Raw genomic sequence first — 19,563 nt, forward strand, 5'->3', positions numbered from 1 at the left:
GAAATGCTTGTTGCCTTCCTCCAGAGGTTGATGATGCACACCAGGGGGTGGGCCAGGCGGTTGGCTCCGCCCACCAAGGAGCTCACAACTCTGGAGGCAGGAAGTAACCAGGCAGAAAGCCCAGGCAGGGCAAGTGTGAGGAGCTAAAGAGAGAGTAAACAAGCAGTGAAAGTAAGAGAAGTGTAAAGGAGAGAAGCAAGTAAAGTGACAGAAGGAAAGAAAGCCTGAGAGCCCAGCTGTGTGTAGGGCTAGAACAGCAAGGTCAGCGACGGCGGTGACTGTTTGGAGGGGGACAGTTTGGAAGTTCCTGGAAGGACCCCGTTGGCTGTGTGCCCGGTGGTCTGGAGCAGTGTTCCGAAGGACAGTCAGCACCAGGGCAGGGGCCTCTCGGACCCCGGCAAGGCTAGGAGTCGCCAGATTTGCCAAATCCGTCAGTGACGGGGACGCAGATCCCCCAGCAACCAAGTCCCGATTGACGGCAACAGCCCGACCATTACCGGGGAGACACCGCCACCGCCAAGGCACAAGTTTCCCCAGGGCCAGCGCCTGCGGGCAAAGTGTAGAGCTCCTCCGGCCCAGATTGCAGTCGGGGAGCGGGTAACCGGAGGGAATCCACCGCTACCATCAGACAACACAGGTGCAAGGAAGAGAAACGTCACCGTTACCTACCGGGAGTGCAGGTGCAGCCGTCTGTGGGACCGTACTACCAGCCGTTGGTTTACCGTACAAACTGTGTCCGTGTGTCAGGCTGAGTGAGTACCATAGTGCCGCAAGGCACAGCGCTGCCCCCGCGCCCCTGCGCCCTCCAGGCCCTACACTTCACATCTCATCACCGGGCCCCGGGATCACCAACCCCTACCCACGGAGGGGCAACACAACACCTGGCTGCTCCGCATCACCATCCCTGGGACCCCCACACTGAGCAGCGGTGGTGCAATCACCACAACCGTGGGTGGCGTCACGAACTATAGCAATCCCCACACCCAACAAACACCCCCTTTCACTCACGGGCGAGGAGTGTCGCTCGAGACACCCCGGGATCCGGCCCACGGCTCGAGCCACCAGGAGCAACTGCCGGACCCGAGCAGAAGGGGTGAGCGCGGTGTGCTGACACCCTCCTCCCCGCCCGCGACACTATCACATAAGTTAACAATTACCGGGGGGCGGAGCTAGACATGGCCGAGTGAGGACGCTTTTTGCTGGAGCTCCTCAAAATAACCTTCCATACCACCGGTATTCTATCTATAATGGGCAAATCTGCCCCAAAGAAGAAAAAGCCCAGCACCTCAGGTCAACCCCCTGCATCCCAGGGCAAAATAGGGGCATATCTCACCCGTGCTACGGAGCCTGGGACCTTGTCACAGCCGGGAAGAGAACTGCGGCCTGCAGGACTGGAAGGCAGCGCCACCCCGGTGCTCGGAGGGGCGACGAGCCAGGAGTCCCAGGTGAGACAGGAGACAGCAGGGGCCACCCACGACCCGTGAAGACCCCCCAAGGGCATCATGACAGCGGAGGCAGCCGGCGGATCCTCCACGACGGCCGATGCGGTGCCGCCGGCGGCGCCATGCCAAGATGGCGGCCGCGACCAGGGGACGCTGGCAGGGCTGGAGGCCGGGCCGTCCACGAGCGCAGCTTCACTCACCTCGCCCGCCGAGACGCCACTGATGGAGCCAAGGAGTCCTGCCATCCTGCCTGCGGCTGCCACCGATGGAGCTGGAGGAAGAGTGGCGTGTGAGGCGCACGTGTGCTCGGGCTCAGAAGATGAGTCACCGCTGCGAGCCCGAGCGCAGAAGACACAGGCGCGGCAGGGAGAAGCTATACCGCCGGCACCAGCAGCCCCGTCCTCACACACAGACACAGTGACCGGAGGTGAGAGGAGAATGGGAGCAGGTGCTGGTGACCTGTTGGTCTGCAAGGCCCAGGTGCAGGGGCTTCAGGGAGAGCTGGGGAGTGGGGCCAGAGCCAGAGGGGGGAGCAGCGATAACAGTCTCTTTTTGGGAACCACACGACCCCCAGGAGGACCTGGATATAGAGGAGAAACCCATGGCCTGTGTGTGGCTGCCAATGAGTCCTGGGGGATACCCCAGAGGGAAATGTCCCCTCCATCCCCGGATCGGTGGTCCACTGGATCCTCCTGGGCAGAGAGCCCACCGACCGCAGGCAGGGACCAGGATGTGGGCCCATTGCTCCCCGTGACTGGGGGCTCCAGGGTGCTGGGGTCGCCACCAATCTGCCATACATCTCTGCCACAAGTATGGGACAATATAAAGAACCCCCAAAACTCACAAACGCTAACTTATGGTCCAGCCTTGCAAGATTCTATCTATACATACCCCACTACTCCTCACGCTACTGCCTCAAGAGACGAGGACCGCCCGGCAACCCTGGCAGACCTGAGGGCATTGTTGCAAGCAATCCCCACCAAGAAAGACATCGCAGCACTGGCCAATCAAGTAGTGGCGGAGTGTAAGCAGGAATTTATCCAGATGCGGCAGGATCTCTCATCACTTACTAACAGAGTTGACACCCTGGAGGAGCAACAATCAAATTCCCAGATGTCCATTCAATCTATTCAGGAGACTGTAGCAAACCAATCCAAGCAATTATTTGCCCTTCAACAACATGTGGACGACCTAGAAAACAGAAATAGACGTAACAATTTACGAGTTAGAGGGCTCCCGGAATCTATTGCTGCCCCTGATATTCCTGCTGCTCTCCGTGTCATTTTTAACGACCTGTTGAAGAGACCACCGGGAGCTACCCTTGAACTTGATAGAGCCCACAGGGCTTTACGCCCGCCAGATCCAAATGACTCCCGCCCGAGAGACATTGTATGCAGAGTTCATTTTTTCGCTATCAAAGAGGCCATTCTACAAGCAGCCAGGAGGAAGAAGAATCTGTCATACAATGGCTATACCATCCGCATAATGCCGGACCTTTCACGACACACTCTAGCCCAACGTGCGACTCTTAAGCCCCTTCTGGATGTCCTAAAAGAGAGGGGTCTACCGTTCCGGTGGGGATTCCCATTCTCCCTCTCGGTGCAGAAGGACTCCCGATGGATGGTCTTACGTTCCCCAGAAGACCTCCCGGCTTTTACTGACAGTCTGAACTTGCCTACAATCTCCATTGCAGCATGGCCAACCACCCTACTCCAGCCTTGGGTGCCCAGGGAACGATTGGTCTCTTCCGGACCTTCTCCCCCGTCCGAGTCCAACAGGGGGCTACCTCCAAGAGGAGAACGGGGCCGCAGGGCTGGCCGTCTGCGGTAACTAAAATGGAGGAAACTAATAGCTGGAAACCAATAGCTGGATGCATCCATATGATCTACTTTTTACAGTATTTTTGGTTGTTGGACTTCCACATGCTACATTCCAGTCTATTCATAGCCCGTATTACAGAAGCATTTGTCACTTCTACCGGTGTTTATGGTTATCTTTAATGTATTTGAGTTTACATGGAGCTTGGCTTTGTCATGTCTGACATCCTCTATCCCCAAATAGGTTGGGATCCCCTGTCCTGCCTAGATGAGGCGGATATGTTCCCTAGGAACGGTTGTTCAGATTTAGTCTGTTGTGCTAGGCTTTTTTTGCCTGTTGTTCTTCTTGTTCTCTTCCTTCTATACCCGTTACATTGTGTATCTCCTGAATCTTTCTATCCCTTTATCTTCTGCGGCTGGGATGATCATGTGCGACTCACTTTCTTATATATTTCTAATATCTTATTTTTTCTATATAGATGGCAGACCTAACCATCGCTTCTTTCAACACCAGAGGCCTCAATGTCCCGGAGAAAAGGTCACAGATACTGTATCATCTTCATAAAAGGAAGGTGAGGATAGCGTGTCTCCAGGAGACACACTTCAAACAAGGGCATACCCCTGCCCTTAAAAATAAATATTACCAGACGTGGGTGTCCTCGGACAACCCTGAATCTCGCTCTAAAGGGGTGGCGATAGCCATCCATAAATCCCTCCCACATCAGATCCTAAAGTGCACGACAGATAGTCTGGGAAGATACATAATCCTTTCGCTGAGGGTGGGGACCCATATCTTCACAATAATTAATGCATACGCCCCAAATCAAAGACAGGACACTTTTATTTCCCGTCTGATCGACGTCGCAATTCCCCTGATACAGGGCACGGTGATTTTGTGCGGTGACCTTAATGTCACCCTAGATCCTACCTTAGATAACTCGAAGGGGAAATCTAGCATTGCATACACTACCATTAAACGTATTAAAAAAGCGTTATTGCGCATTCAATTGTTCGACACCTGGAGAATACAGCACCCATCAGATAGAGACTATAGTTTCTATTCCCACACCCAGGATTCCTATAGTCGTCTTGATTACATACTGATACAGCACAACGCGCTCCCTTGGGTCCGACACACTATAATGGATAACATATTGTGGTCAGATCATGCACCGGTTTATTGCACAATCGAGATCCCCTCTCTTTCGACCCCTAGGGGGTCATGGCGGCTGAATGAGTCGTTGCTACTGGATGAGCTTTGTGTTTCTGATGTCCAGACCTCTATTGTGGGGTTCATGGAAGACCACTCGGCGGATGACACAGCCCCCACTTATAAGTGGGAAGCATTGAAATGTGTCCTAAGAGGTATTTTTATTAAGCATGGGTCCCGAATCAAGAAAGGGAAAGCCCAGGATATGGTAAAAGCCCTACATAGGGTCTCTGAACTAGAGCTCATCCACAAGCGAGCCTTATCGGCCACAAATCTACAAGCCCTCTTACAAGCTAGGTTCGAGGTTAAGAAATTACTGGATTCCTCATATCAACGCCTAATGCAGGTGGGAAAGGGGAGGTTTTATGAGTTTGGGGATAAACCCGGTAAACTGTTGGCAAACGCGCTGAGGGAGGAGAGAGCTCATACCCTCATTCCCTGCATTAAGAACTCACGCGACGAATTACTTTACGCCACCCCAGACATCTCAAACACATTCCACAAATATTACTCCAAGTTATATAATATACCTGCTGAACCCTCTAAGTCGGGGGATGGGTGTCCTTCAATGCCCACACCCTTTAGATGTCTCGATAGCTCCGTAATCAATAACTTGGAGAGCCCGTTTCTACTGGAGGACTTATTGGCGGTGATTCGTGACACTCCTGGCAATAAAAGCCCTGGCCCTGATGGGCTCCCTGCTAAATTTTATAAATCCTTTGCAGAACAATTAGCGCCCTTGATGCTCCTTTCCTTTAACTCAATTTCGGAATCTGTCCCCTTTCCGCCCCAGTCCACCACGGCTCATATTTCACTGCTCCGTAAGGCCGGAAAAGACCCCATGGCGTGTAGTAGCTTTAGACCGATATCGCTTCTTAATGTAGATTTAAAAATCTATGCCAAGCTTTTGGCTAACAGACTTGGCCCCCTGCTCCCTGACTTGATCCATCTGGATCAGGTCGGGTTTGTCCCTGGAAGAGAGGCAAGAGACAACACCATAAAAACTCTGGATTTAATTCAACACGCACACACTAAGAAACTCCCCTTGATGTTGCTGTCTTTGGATGCTGAGAAGGCTTTTGACAGAGTGTCCTGGCAGTCACTTTCTCAGACCCTAGAACATATAGGCCTGGGACCGGTTTTTTCGTCTAAAATTATGACTTTATATAATTCTCCGACTGCCCACCTTAAGATTAATGGCACTCTGTCGAGACCCTTCTCCATTCGAAACGGGACCCGTCATGGATGTCCCCTGTCCCCGCTACTATATGTTCTAGTTATGGAGCATTTGTTGTCGGCCATCCGAGCGGACCCGGACATACAGGGCATCAAGATCGCCAACCGGGAGCATAAGTGCGCTGCCTTCGCTGACGATCTTCTCTTATACCTGTGTAACCCCACCACATCCCTCCCGTCCTTAATGAAGGTGTTAGACCGTTTTAGCAAGTGGTCCAATTTTAAAATCAATTTTGATAAATCAGAGGCTCTAAATATATCCTTACCCCAATCAACTGTGAATGTTATAAAGCCAAACTTTTCTTTCAGATGGCCACCTCACGGTAGTATTGGATATTTAGGCATCAAAATCCCTTCCGACTTGTCTAGGCTCTTTCAACTAAACTACCAAAGTTTCCTGGCACGGCTCGAGGGGGATTTCGCTCTGTGGCATAGGGGCACCCTCTCATGGTTTGGCAGGATTAGTGCACTTAGAATGACGGCTCTGCCAAGACTGTTATATTTGATACAGACGGTCCCGGTCTACGTTCCGGCGACCTACTGGGCCAAGATGCAACGCTTACTCAGTCGCTTTGTTTGGTCAGGAAAGCGGGCCCGTATAGGGGGTGGCATCTTGACTAGGACTAAGGGTGCGGGAGGAACGGGATTGCCCGACTGCAGAAGGTACTACCTGGCAGCCGCCCACGCCAGGGTCCTTGACTTTTTACATAACTCTGGTTCTAAGCTTTGGGTTAGCCTGGCACAGAGTATGTGCCCTTTATCATTACTGACGTTGCCCTGGACCTGGCCGTCCCTCACCAAGCATAGGATTGAGATGTCATATAGTACTAAACAAACATTGAAAACGGTCCACTCTGGGATATCACGCAATCTCCTGATCCGGCCTAGAGGGCCTCTTATGCCACTGACCGATAACCCGGAGTTTTTGCCGGGAGCATCATCAAACAATTTTCTGGGAAGCACGAAACTGAATCCTTTGAGACTAAATCGGGTGGCCCCAAGGGGGTCCCTCCTCCCACTACGGGAGTTGACAGAGAGCCTTAATTTCAAACTGCGATTTCATTTCGAATATGCCCAACTCAAACACTTCTTGAACTCACAAGACACTGTTATAGCCCATCCCTCACCCCAAACGCCCTTTGAAGACCTGTGCATTGGCCCCTCGGATACGCGCCATGCAATTTCAAAAGTGTATAGGATTATGACGAATGCAGCAGAGGCGTCACCTCCTCGCTTTTGTAAAGCATGGGAGTCAGAGCTTAATCAAATGATTTCCGAGAGTCAATGGAAGCGTTGTTTTCGCCTGACCCACAGGTCCGTGGTTGCCACTAGGATGCAAGAAACCAGCTATAAAATACTTTCCAGGTGGTACAGGGTGCCGGCGACCCTCCATGCATGGTGCCCCGAAATACCTGACACTTGCTGGCGATGTGGAGCCCAAGGTGGCACCATGTCCCACATCTGGTGGCATTGCCCGGGCCTGTCGGCCTTTTGGAACAAAGTACTGGCAGCTATACGAGAGGCCACGGGAATCGTAGTCCCCAGTCGCCCGGAGGCAGTTTTATTGTATATCTGTAACATAGCGGAAAAGGTTTTTAAGAAATCTATCTTGGGCCACCTTCTTCAGGCCGCTAAGACAGTGATTCCTCGGCGTTGGAAAGACTCTAACCCTCCGACGTTCGACGAATGGGTAACTGAGGTAAATGTAATTCACCGCATGGAAAGGGTGATGGCCCAGTCACGTGGGCAAACAGTGGAGTCAGCCACTAAGTGGTTCCAGTGGGAATCTTTCCTATCTAGCAAAAAATTTCTGGACCTACTCTAACCTCCGAATCAGGGACACTCTGGTGTCTTCTTTGTCGATCAGCATATGCCACACTTTCAACAAATCTTAGCTTAATAAGCATGGTATCAGTCCCGGCCGCCTCACCCTACTCTCATTCTGCTTTTTATCTCTTCTTCTCCTTCTCTGACCTAATCTTTCTTCTCTGGATCCTATGCCTTTACCTCCTTTTGTTGTTTTACCATTATTTAGGGTCTTAAATGAGTATCTATGTACCATCTTTACCATCCATGGAATATTCCCAAACCCGTGAGGGCTTGGTGTTGTATTGACTTTTGATTAGCATCATTGATATAACATGGTTGAGTGTGCTAATATTGTATTCCTTTGAAAATCAATAAAATTTTAAATTGGAAAAAACAATTACCAAGAGGAATAAGAACGTACAATATATCAGGAAATAAGGGTGACACAAAAGGTAAAGAGTGCTTGTGATGTTTTGTCCAGCCCACTTGTGGACACAGACAGAAGAGCCTCCTCCGCAAAAACAATATATGGGCCATTTGCAGTCTATTAGCTCATCATAATGCACAATTCCACTTGCTTTGGAGGTATTAGTGGGCACAATGCCGCCTGGACTCCTATGCATCTATAAACAGGGCACCAATGGTAAGTCCACCCCTGATCCAGCCATCAGTGTAATAAATAACTAGTGGTGTTCAAAGAGGGCTGCATGTCCCAAAACTTTTGGCCCTGACTGAGCACTATATGGACATAATTCTTATGCCCCACCTAAAGGACCTTTTATGACCCCCATTCTAAATCCGCTCTGAAACTTTAAGGATATGTTCGCACCAGCTTCTTTTTTTTTTTACCAAAATAGATGCAGCGTTTTTGTCCCAAAAAAAAAAGTAGCGCTACAAAAAAGCAATTCGTTTTTGATGCGTTTTTACCATGTTATGTACCGTGTTTTTACCACGTTTTGCCCAATGCGTTTTTTTAAGTCAAATCTATTGACTGGAAGGGTCAAAAATGCATGCAAAAACGCAGAAAGAATTGACATATGGCAAAACGCAGCCAAAAAAAGATGCCCAGTGTGGACAGTAAAATCGAAATCTCACAGGCTTTGCTGGAGGAAGGAAATGCATGTATTTAGGTCCATCTTTGTGACCTCAAAAACGTACCAAAAATGCAGCAAAAGAGGCCCTGTATGAACTTAGCCTAAAATTTCAATGTTGTCTTCAATGAGCCACTTAATTGTCACTTCTGCCTTGTGACATGGATGGTCTCTATCATGCAGGAAAGAGCAAGAGCATTCTCCATCACCAATTTTTGTTCAATTAGTTGCCCGTGGCGCACAAAGTCGTTAAACCGCCGTCACACGTACTTACCTGCTGAGCGACGTCGCTGTGGGCGGCAAACATCCTCTTCCTGAAGGGGGTGGGACGTTCGGCGTCACATCGACGTCACACAGCGGCCGGCCAATAGAAGCGGAGGGGCGGAGATGAGCGGGACGTAAACATCCCGCCCACCTCCTTCCTTCAGCATAGCCGGCGGGAGCCGCAGGTCGCAGGTAAGCTGTGTTCATCGTTCCCGGGGTGTCACACGGAGCGATGTGTGCTGCTTCGGGTACAATGAACAACCGGCGCAAAGAAAAATAAACGACTTTTTAAAAATGAGCAACGTGTCAACGATACATGATTTGCGAACGTTCTGCGTCGCTCGTAGGTGTCACATGGGACGATGTCGTAAAATGATGCCGGATGTGCGTCACGAAAACCGTGACCCCGACGACATATCACACGATAGATCGTCTCGTGTGACGCCTGCATTAGACGATGATTAGATACTATTCTCTATTTTCTGGCAGTGTTCTTTGGCAAAATCATACATTACCCCACTCCATGGATGAAAAGCCCCAACACAAGAGTGGCCTCAAGATGTTTTACTGTTGGCATAGCGCAGAACTCATGGTAGCTAGCGCTCACCTTTTCTTCTCTAAACAATCATTCTTCCAGACGTCTCAATCCATTTAAGGGAGCTTCATCAAATACAAAGTAAAGCAGATTCTTATAGAAACTGTAAAAACAATGATCTCCAATGGTTTAGGCAGGCCATGATATGGACATGTGGCTTAGATGTCTCCACCATAGTGGAGTTTGTAGTGTGACTGTTTGAGGTTGTGTACCAGTGTCTTCTATACTGATAAGTTCAAACCGGTGCCATTACTACAGGTAATGAGTGGAGGACAGAGGAGCCTCTTAAAGAATAAGTCAGAGCTCTGTAAGAGCCAGAAATCTTGCATGTTTTTAAGTGACTAAATACTTATTTTCCACCATAATGTGCAAAAAGTCTTGCCAAATCAGACCAGGAGATTTTCTGGATTTGTTTTCTCATTTTGTCTCTCAAAGTTGTGGTCCCCTATGATGTCAATTACAGGCAAATCTCATATTTTTAAGTGGGAGAGCTTGCAAAATTGGTGGCTGACAATACTTTTTTTTCCCCACTGTATAACCCTTATGATCTGTATATGTAGACCAAGGATATTGCACAGTGCTTGTTAGTGTACACCTATAACCTTGGCGTTATACAGTATTTGACATGTATATTTCCAATAATGGTGTATCCAGTATACTAATATTATCCCGACTCTACAGAAGTACCACTGTGTCTGGTACAAGAGTGAACTGCCCAATGTAGAATTTGTAACAAGGCCCTCACCTACCATGTGCCCTTCATGACACTGGTTTCTTTTTATATAATACAAAGCCTTTGAGCCTCCAGAGGCACCAAGGTTGAGGAGCGGTTGCTACCTCTGAGAACATAATGGGGAACTCTTGAGCTTACCTGGGGGGAAAATGAGTCAAAGAGGCAAAATTGGAAGTTTTATTTGACCTAAATCCTATCCAATCTCCTCACCCTTTTAAACACTAAGCATTGGGGAGGTAAAGGAAACCAGGCTAACCCCTCAGATTATCAATAGGGTGGTCATTAAGGTGCTAGGCAAGGATCCCAAAGTTGTGAAGGAATGTAACCTCCAAAACATTACTGTTGAAGGTACACTTACTTCTATATGGCCATAACTGGAGAATGGTCGGCAGATGCTGCTCTCTCGGTGCCTCCACATCATATATTATCCATAAATATTCATCTTATCACCTGCAACTTGTTATAAGGTATGAGCGATGCCGATCTGTCTTTGATTGAACTGTCTCCAAATTCTCATTTTCACTGGAATTAGCTCTGGGACTATAAATGTTCTGGGTTGAATTAACATCTTGTTTCAAATATATCTGTCTGCTCTCCATAAGGCCCATAGTGGTGTCCGGTAAAGCAGAATGTAGGATGAGTCAAGGGCATTTACACATGGAACCTATGGAATGTTCCCTGGTAATGAGGTACCCTGATGAGCATAACCTATTCCAGACATTTTGGGGGATACCGTTTTATCTATTAATGGTGGTACCTGTCCTTTCTCATTACATGCTAGGTTCTGGGTTCATCTTATTTTTAGCATACAGGTCCATGTCCAGACCTTTAACATACAATATACTGCACGAAGATATCTCCACCCAACTCAGAAATGCAGCTATGGGGCACAGAGGGCAGCTGCACCTAAGCAATAGTGCCAGGATAAAAGTCTGTTTCTTTGTCGCTCCATTGGGAGACCCAGAAAATTGACAATTGGGTGTATAGGCTATGCCTCCGGAGGCCGCACAAAGTATTACACTAAAAGTGTAAAGCCCCTCCCCTTCTGCCTATACACCCCCCGTGCTCCCACGGGCTCCTCAGTTTTTTGCTTTGTGCGAAGGAGGCAGACATGCACGCATAGCTCCACAGATTAGTCAGCAGCAGCTGCTGACTATGTCGGATGGAAGAAAAGAGGGCCCTTAACGGGGCCCCCAGCATGCTCCCTTCTCACCCCACTCTTGTCGGCGGTGTTGTTAAGGTTGAGGTATCCATTGCGGGTACGGAGGCTGGAGCCCACATGCTGTTTTCCTTCCCCATCCCATTTAGGGCTCTGGGTGAAGTGGGATCCTAATCGGTCTCCAGGCACTGAGACCGTGCTCCGTCCACAGCCCCTGGGGACTCTGCTGGATAAGGAGCCGAGTATCGTCAGGGACATGGCCCTGCTACTTTGAGGTACTCTGTGTCCCCGTGGGGACCGCGCACAGAAACACTCCAGCATTGCTGGGTGTGTTAGTGCGCCGGGGACCGCGGCGCTGACCGCATTTGTGCCATCACACGCTGCAGCGTGGCTGGGTGTGTTAGTGTATTGGGGACTACCGCGCTGACCACCGCTGCCATTGTTATACATGCGGCGCGGCTGGGACTGTTAGTGCGCCGGGGACATCCGCGCCGACCGCACTTATACGGCGGCCGCGCTTATAACTATAGTCCCCGGCTTTTGCGGCCTAGTCTCATTTTCTTCCCGCCCCAGGCCTGCCAGTCAGGGGAAGGGCGGGACGCTGTACAGAATGTCAGCACTGAGGGCTGGAGCATGCTTTGCATACTCCACCCCCCTCACTGTGCACAGTGGGGCACCAGTTTCCCGCACTTTCTAGGGCACGCCCACAGCCCCCTCCTCTCCTCAGGACGCCGGCAGCCATTCCTGTCAGCTCTTCTGACGATGGAGGGGGAAGACAGGCTCTGGGAGACCCAGGCAGGGATTCTGGTGGCCACACAACCGCTTTGAGCGGCCGGTAAGCAGCACCTCTGGTGCTGGCCCCACTTGTGCAGAAGTGTACTTATAGATTATATGATTATAGGCTATATTTTACACTGTATAGTGCACGGTTGATTTTTGGCTATATACCCTCCTGGGTTGCTCAGGGGAGACAACAGCATGGCGCCCACAAGAAGCAGGGGTGCCAAAACACAGGCTTACTATGCTGCCTGCGCCGCATGTACGGCTATACTGCCGGCAGGTTCCACTGACCCTCATTGTGTGCACTGCTCGGCCCCTGTGGCACTTACTCAGCCGGAGCCTCTGCTAAGGGTGGCCCAGGGGGAACCACCTGCTAACACTGTCCAGGTGACAGGGACGGAGTTTACAGCTTTTACTGAAAGGCTTTCTGAGACTATGGCTAAGATACTAGAAGCTTTGCAGTCCAGACCGGTATCTCAGACCATGGGCACTGTGGAATCATTGCCACCTGGTTCCCCTCAGTCGGAACAACCATGTCCCCCCGGGGTGTCTCATAGATCCCAGGGTGAGGTCTCTGACACGGACCGCAGTCCCAGACCGCCTAAGCGAGCTCGCTGGGAAATTCCCTCGACATCATCACATTGTTCAGGGTCTCAGCGGGAGGACTCTCTGTATGATGAACCGGAGGTAGCTGATCAGGATTCTGATCCTGAGGCCGCTCTCAACCTTGATACTCCTGATGGGGACGCCATAGTGAATGATCTTATCGCGTCCATAAATCAAATGTTGGATATTTCTCCCTCAGCTCCTCCAGTAGAGGAGTCAGCTTCTCAGCAGGAGAAATTCCGTTTCAGGTTCCCCAAGCGTACAACGAGTATGTTTCTGGACCACTCTGACTTCAGAGAGGCAGTCCAGAAACACCGGGCCTGTCCAGATAAGCGTTTTTCTAAGCGCCTTAAGGATACACGTTATCCCTTCCCCCCTGACGTGGTCAAGGGCTGGACTCAGTGTCCCAAGGTGGATCCTCCAATCTCCAGACTGGCGGCTAGATCCATAGTTGCTGTGGAAGATGGGGCTTCACTCAAGGATGCCACTGACAGACAGATGGAGCTCTGGTTGAAATCCATCTATGAAGCTATCGGCGCGTCTTTTGCTCCAGCATTCGCAGCCGTATGGGCACTCCAAGCTATCTCAGCGGGTCAAGCGCAAATTGACGCACTCACACGTACGTCTGCGCCGCAAGTGGCTTCCATAACATCTCAAACGTCGGCATTTGCGTCCTACGCTATTAATGCTGTCCTGGACTCTGCGAGCCGTACGGCGGTTGCAGCCGACAATTCGGTGGCAATACGCAGGGCCTTGTGGCTACGGGAATGGAAGGCAGATTCGGCTTCCAAAAAGTGCTTAACCGGTTTGCCATTTTCTGGCGACCGTTTGTTTGGTGAGAGATTGGATGAAATCATCAAGCAATCCAAGGGAAAGGAAACATCCTTACCCCAGGCCAAACCAAACTTGCTCCAACAAAGGAGGGGACAGTCGAGGTTTCGGTCCTTTCGGGGTGCGGGCAGGTCCCAATTCTCCTCGTCCAAAAGGCCTCAGAAGGATCAGAGGAACTCCGATTCATGGCGGTCTAAGTCACGCCCTAAAAAGACCGCCGGAGGTGCCGCTACCAAGGCGGCTTCCTTATGACTTACGGCCGCTTCACAACGCATCCTCGGTCGGTGGCAGGCTCTCCCGCTTTTGCGACACCTGGCTGCCACAGGTAAAAGACCGTTGGGTGAGAGACATTCTGTCTCACGGTTACAGGATAGAGTTCAGCTCTCATCCTCCGACTCGATTCTTCAGGACATCTCCGCCTCCCGAGCGAGCCGATGCTCTTCTGCAGGCGCTGGGCACTCTGAAGGCAGAAGGAGTGGTGGTCCCTGTTCCTCTTCAGCAACAGGGTTACGGTTTTTACTCCAACCTGTTTGTGGTTCCAAAGAAGTACGGGTCTTTCCGTCCTGTCCTGGACCTAAAACTGCTCAACAAACACGTAAAGACCAGGCGGTTCCGGATGGAATCCCTCCGCTCCTTCATCGCCTCAATGTCTCAAGGAGATTTCCTTGCATCGATCGATATCAAAGATGCCTATCTCCACGTTCCGATTGCTCCAGAGCATCAGCGCTTTCTGCGCTTCGCCATAGGAGACGAACACCTTCAGTTCGTGGCACTGCCGTTCGGCCTGGCAACAGCCCCACGGGTTTTCACCAAGGTCATGGCTACAGTAGTCGCGGTCCTCCACTCTCAGGGTCACTCGGTGATCCCTTACTTAGACGATCTGCTGGTCAAGGCTCCCTCTCAAGAGGCATGCCAGCACAGCCTCACCGCTACTCTGGAGACTCTCCAGAGTTTCGGGTGGATCATCAATTTTCCAAAGTCAAATCTGACACCGGCCCAATCGCTGACATATCTTGGCATGGAGTTTCATACCCTCTCAGCGATAGTGAAGCTTCCGCTGAACAAGCAGCGCTCACTACAGACGGGGGTGCAATCTCTCCTTCAAGGTCAGTCACACCCCTTGAGGCGCCTCATGCACTTCCTGGGGAAGATGGTGGCAGCAATGGAGGCAGTTCCTTTCGCGCAGTTTCACCTGCATCCTCTTCAATGGGACATCCTACGCAAATGGGACAGGAAGCCGACGTCCCTCGACAGGAACGTCTCCCTCTCTCAGGCGACCAAAGCTTCCCTTCGGTGGTGGCTTCTTCCCACTTCATTATCGAAGGGGAAATCCTTCCTACCCCCATCCTGGGCGGTGGTCACGACGGACGCGAGTCTGTCAGGGTGGGGAGCAGTCTTTCTCCACCACAGGGCTCAGGGTACGTGGTTCAGCAAGAGTCCTCACTTCAGATCAATGTTCTGGAGATCAGGGCAGTGTATCTTGCCCTGAAAGCGTTCCAGCAGTGGCTGGAAGGCAAGCAGATCCGAATTCAATTGGACAACTCCACAGCGGTGGCTTACATCAACCACCAAGGGGGAACACGCAGTCGGCAAGCCTTCCAGGAAGTCCGGCGGATTTTGATGTGGGTGGAAGCCACGGCCTCCACCATCTCCGCAGTTCACATCCCAGGCGTGGAAAACTGGGAAGCAGATTTTCTCAGTCGCCAGGGCATGGACGCAGGGGAATGGTCCCTTCACCGGACGTGTTTCAGGAGATCTGTCGCCGCTGGGGGATGCCAGACGTCGACCTAATGGCGTCCCGGCACAACAACAAGGTCACGGCATTCATGGCACGTTCTCACGATCACAGAGCTCTGGCGGCAGACGCCTTAGTTCAAGATTGGTCGCAGTTTCATCTCCCTTATGTGTTTCCTCCGCTGGCACTGTTGCCCAGAGTGTTACGCAAGATCAGGGCCGACTGCCGCCGCGCCATCCTCGTCGCTCCAGACTGGCCGAGGAGGTCGTGGTACCCTGATCTGTGGCATCTCACGGTCGGCCAACCGTGCACACTACCAGACCGACCAGACTTGCTGTCTCAAGGGCCGTTTTTCCATCTGAATTCTGCGGCCCTCAACCTGACTGTGTGGCCATTGAGTCCTGGATCCTAGCGTCTCCAGGATTATCTCAAGAGGTCATTGCCACTATGAGACAGGCCAGGAAACCAACGTCCGCCAAGATCTACCACAGGACGTGGAAAATATTCCTGTCGTGGTGCTCTGCTAGGGGTTTTTCTCCCTGGCCATTTGCATTGCCCACTTTTCTGTCCTTTCTTCAGTCCGGATTGGAAAAGGGTTTGTCACTCGGCTCCCTTAAGGGACAAGTCTCTGCGCTCTCTGTGTTTTTTTCAGAAGCGCCTAGCCAGACTTCCACAGGTACGTACGTTCCTGCAGGGGGTTTGTCACATCGTCCCTCCTTACAAACGTCCGTTGGAACCCTGGGATCTGAACAGGGTGCTGATGGTTCTTCAGAAACCACCGTTCGAGCCAATGAGGGATATTTCTCTCGCACGCCTTTCGCAGAAAGTGGTTTTCCTAGTAGCAGTCACTTCACTTCGGAGAGTGTCTGAGCTGGTAGCTCTGTCATGCAAAGCCCCCTTCCTGGTGTTTCACCAGGACAAGGTGGTTCTGCGTCCGGTTCCGGAATTTCTCCCTAAGGTGGTATCCCCCTTTCATCTCAATCAGGATATCTCCTTACCCTCTTTTTGTCCTCATCCAGTTCACCAATGTGAAAAGGATTTGCACTTGTTAGATCTGGTGAGAGCACTCAGACTCTACATTTCTCGTACGGCGCCCCTGCGCCGCTCGGATGCACTCTTTGTCCTTGTCGCTGGCCAGCGTAAAGGGTCACAGGCTTCCAAATCAACCCTGGCTCGGTGGATCAAGGAACCAATTCTCGAAGCTTACCGTTCTGCTGGGCTTCCGGTTCCCTCAGGGCTGAAAGCCCATTCTACCAGAGCCGTGGGTGCGTCCTGGGCTTTGAGGCACCAGGCTACGGCTCAGCAGGTGTGTCAGGCGGCTACCTGGTCGAGCCTGCACACTTTCACGAAACACTATCAGGTGCATACCTATGCTTCGGCAGATGCCAGCCTAGGTAGGCGAGTCCTTCAGGCGGCGGTTGCCCACCTGTAGGACGGAGCCGTTCCGGCTCTATTATGAGGTATTATTTACCCACCCAGGGACTGCTTTTGGACGTCCCAATTGTCTGGGTCTCCCAATGGAGCGACAAAGAAGAAGGGAATTTTGTTTACTTACCGTAAATTCCTTTTCTTCTAGCTCCAATTGGGAGACCCAGCACCCGCCCCTGTTTTTTTGTGTACACATGTTGTTCATGTTGAATGGTTTCAGTTCTCCGATATTCCTTCGGATTGAATTTACTTTAAACCAGTTTCTAATTTTTTTCCTCCTTCTTGCTTTTGCACCAAAACTGAGGAGCCCGTGGGAGCACGGGGGGTGTATAGGCAGAAGGGGAGGGGCTTTACACTTTTAGTGTAATACTTTGTGCGGCCTCCGGAGGCATAGCCTATACACCCAATTGTCAATTGTCTGGGTCTCCCAATTGGAGCTAGAAGAAAAGGAATTTACGGTAAGTAAACAAAATTCCCTTCTTTAGGCCGAATTTAGAAGGCCGTTGTTAAAACTGAGGGGAAATGACTGTCTCCATGTGCAGGTCCATCCAGTGTAGCTGTGATCTGTAAAACGATCAGATTAGTGTATACTGTGAATTTGTATACACAGATTTACTGTATACACAGGTACATAGACCCCAATTCATCAAGGGTTTTATGAGTAGGGGTCTCCACAACCCAACATGGTCCATCTCCACTCACGTTGATGGAGCTGGTCGAAAAGGGCATAAAAAGCTTTCAAAAGTCACACCATTTTCGCCCAGCTCCATCAAAGTGACTTTATTCTCAGGGGAATTTTGGAAGGCAGCAGAAAATTTTTAAATCACCACTCCAACATTTTTCTTATTTCACCACTAGGGTGCTGCTTTAAATGCAAGTTCCCTAAACCTTGTCTGATACTTACCTTCCGGTAGCTTCACCCTCTATTGCCGCCTCTCGGTTGGGCTCTGGCGATCTGTGACCTGCCAGCGTGCTCCAGTGGTTCATAGAGCGTGCCAGAGGTCACTCTTCAGTACAACTATATGAGAGCCTCGTTCTGGCTCTCATACTCTTGCATTGGGCGCTTGTGCTGTAACTTCTGACTTCCAACCAGTCAGAAGTTACTGTCACAAGATGGCACAGAACTGGCGCTGCATCGATAAAAGGTGAAGCTGCTGGAAGGTGAGTATATAACAAGGGGCATAGGGCTCAGATTTAAAGCCCCACTTCAGCACTGAAAACAAAAAAACTAAAGTGGTGCTTTAAAGGGATTTTCAACTTTTTTTTAATTAATTTGTATTGTCCAAGGTAAAAATAATAAAATCAGCTGGTATTCACCTCCCCACCAGGGTCTAGCGTTGCATATCCTCCGGATGCGTTGATTGTGTACAATCTGCAGCGGTGATGTCTCCTCAAAAGTACAGCAGCCAATCACTAAACTCTGTGGCACTGCAGATTTTATTATTTCAACACCGCCACTATGAAGTAGTAAAAGAGGCTGAAAATCGGAAAAAAAAAACCTTCAAGGCCTCAGTGAGAGTGCTGTCCATGTTTGCAAAAATAGGCGGGAAATCTAGAGGTAAATTTTACTTCTTTCTTTCTTAAGGTAAGGATCCTTACCCTCTATTAACTCTTGATAAGTAGCTGCTATAAAAGGCGACGTTGAGGGTCCCTATTAGAAATTTTGTATTGGGAGTTAGAAGCTTCATGACCCAATTTATATCTGTAACAATTATTATTGCTCAAATCTCAAAGTCTTTAGATATCAAAATAGAGGATCATGGTAGGGCAAATGAGTAATGTTTGCATATTTTACTACATTTTTTTTCTTGTTTTGGGTGGAGGTAGCTTTTTTTCTTGCTTATGCTTGTTGTCCCCTGCCTGACATTGAGCTTCAGCTCTCTTCGAGTACATATTGAGTACATTGTGAAAACATATAAAGAACAAAACCTTGTGAAATCACAGTAATTGTAAGATAAAGTGAGTAAATATGAGACATCTCCATTATCCCTGCAGACATACAAGTAGGAAAGTAGGAGGTAAGGTCATGCAAAAAAAATTACACAGGAAACCATTTACTGCTTAGCTATTATTACTCTGTGATACTCTCCATACAAAACATTCTTGCCGCAGCATTCCAGGCGTTCATGAAACTAAATACAGATGTGAGCCAGCGCTTATCAGACGCAACATCATTAACCGCTGAAACAAACAGCTCGTTCAACTACAAATCCCAGAAGGAAGAGCTGAATAGTTCCCTCTAAATGATTTTCCTTTAAATGTCCTGTTTTAGCCTTTACTAATTTCCTTATGCCCACCATACCTTAATGCCCCAATGGTTTCTGCAGATAATTCAAGATGATAGGGAAAATATGAATTTTCCCTAATGAATTTATACTTATTTGATCCTATGGTTTTTGCTAATCCGACATCTTGTTATTCCTACTACTCCTAGAGATAATAAATGTTGAATAGGCATGTAATTGGTCAACAATTTGGAAAATAAGTGTCAACTTTTAAGAATAAGCCTGTGAAGTCTCAGGGGCTACCAGCTTCTGTACGTTCCAGCACAACAAAGGCAACCTACAGAAGCTGTTCATGACTATTCTGGGATCTGTAGAGGTCAATTTTCATTCTACAATGTTATTATTTGTGTCACTTGTAAAGTTCTCACCATTACGGCCTCAATTCTTTGCACAAAAGCCATTTGTCTATGAGTGGAACGATGCTTGAATTCCCATTATTGGAGGAAATTCTTGCCTATAGAGCAAATTGAGGATCCAGCAGTAGATCATTCTTTAAACGTGCACATGATCTACTAAAATAGCGTGCAATAAATGATTTGCAT

This window comes from Anomaloglossus baeobatrachus, chromosome 4 (genome assembly GCF_048569485.1).
Source record: "Anomaloglossus baeobatrachus isolate aAnoBae1 chromosome 4, aAnoBae1.hap1, whole genome shotgun sequence".
NCBI classification, from domain to species: Eukaryota; Metazoa; Chordata; class Amphibia; order Anura; family Aromobatidae; genus Anomaloglossus; species Anomaloglossus baeobatrachus.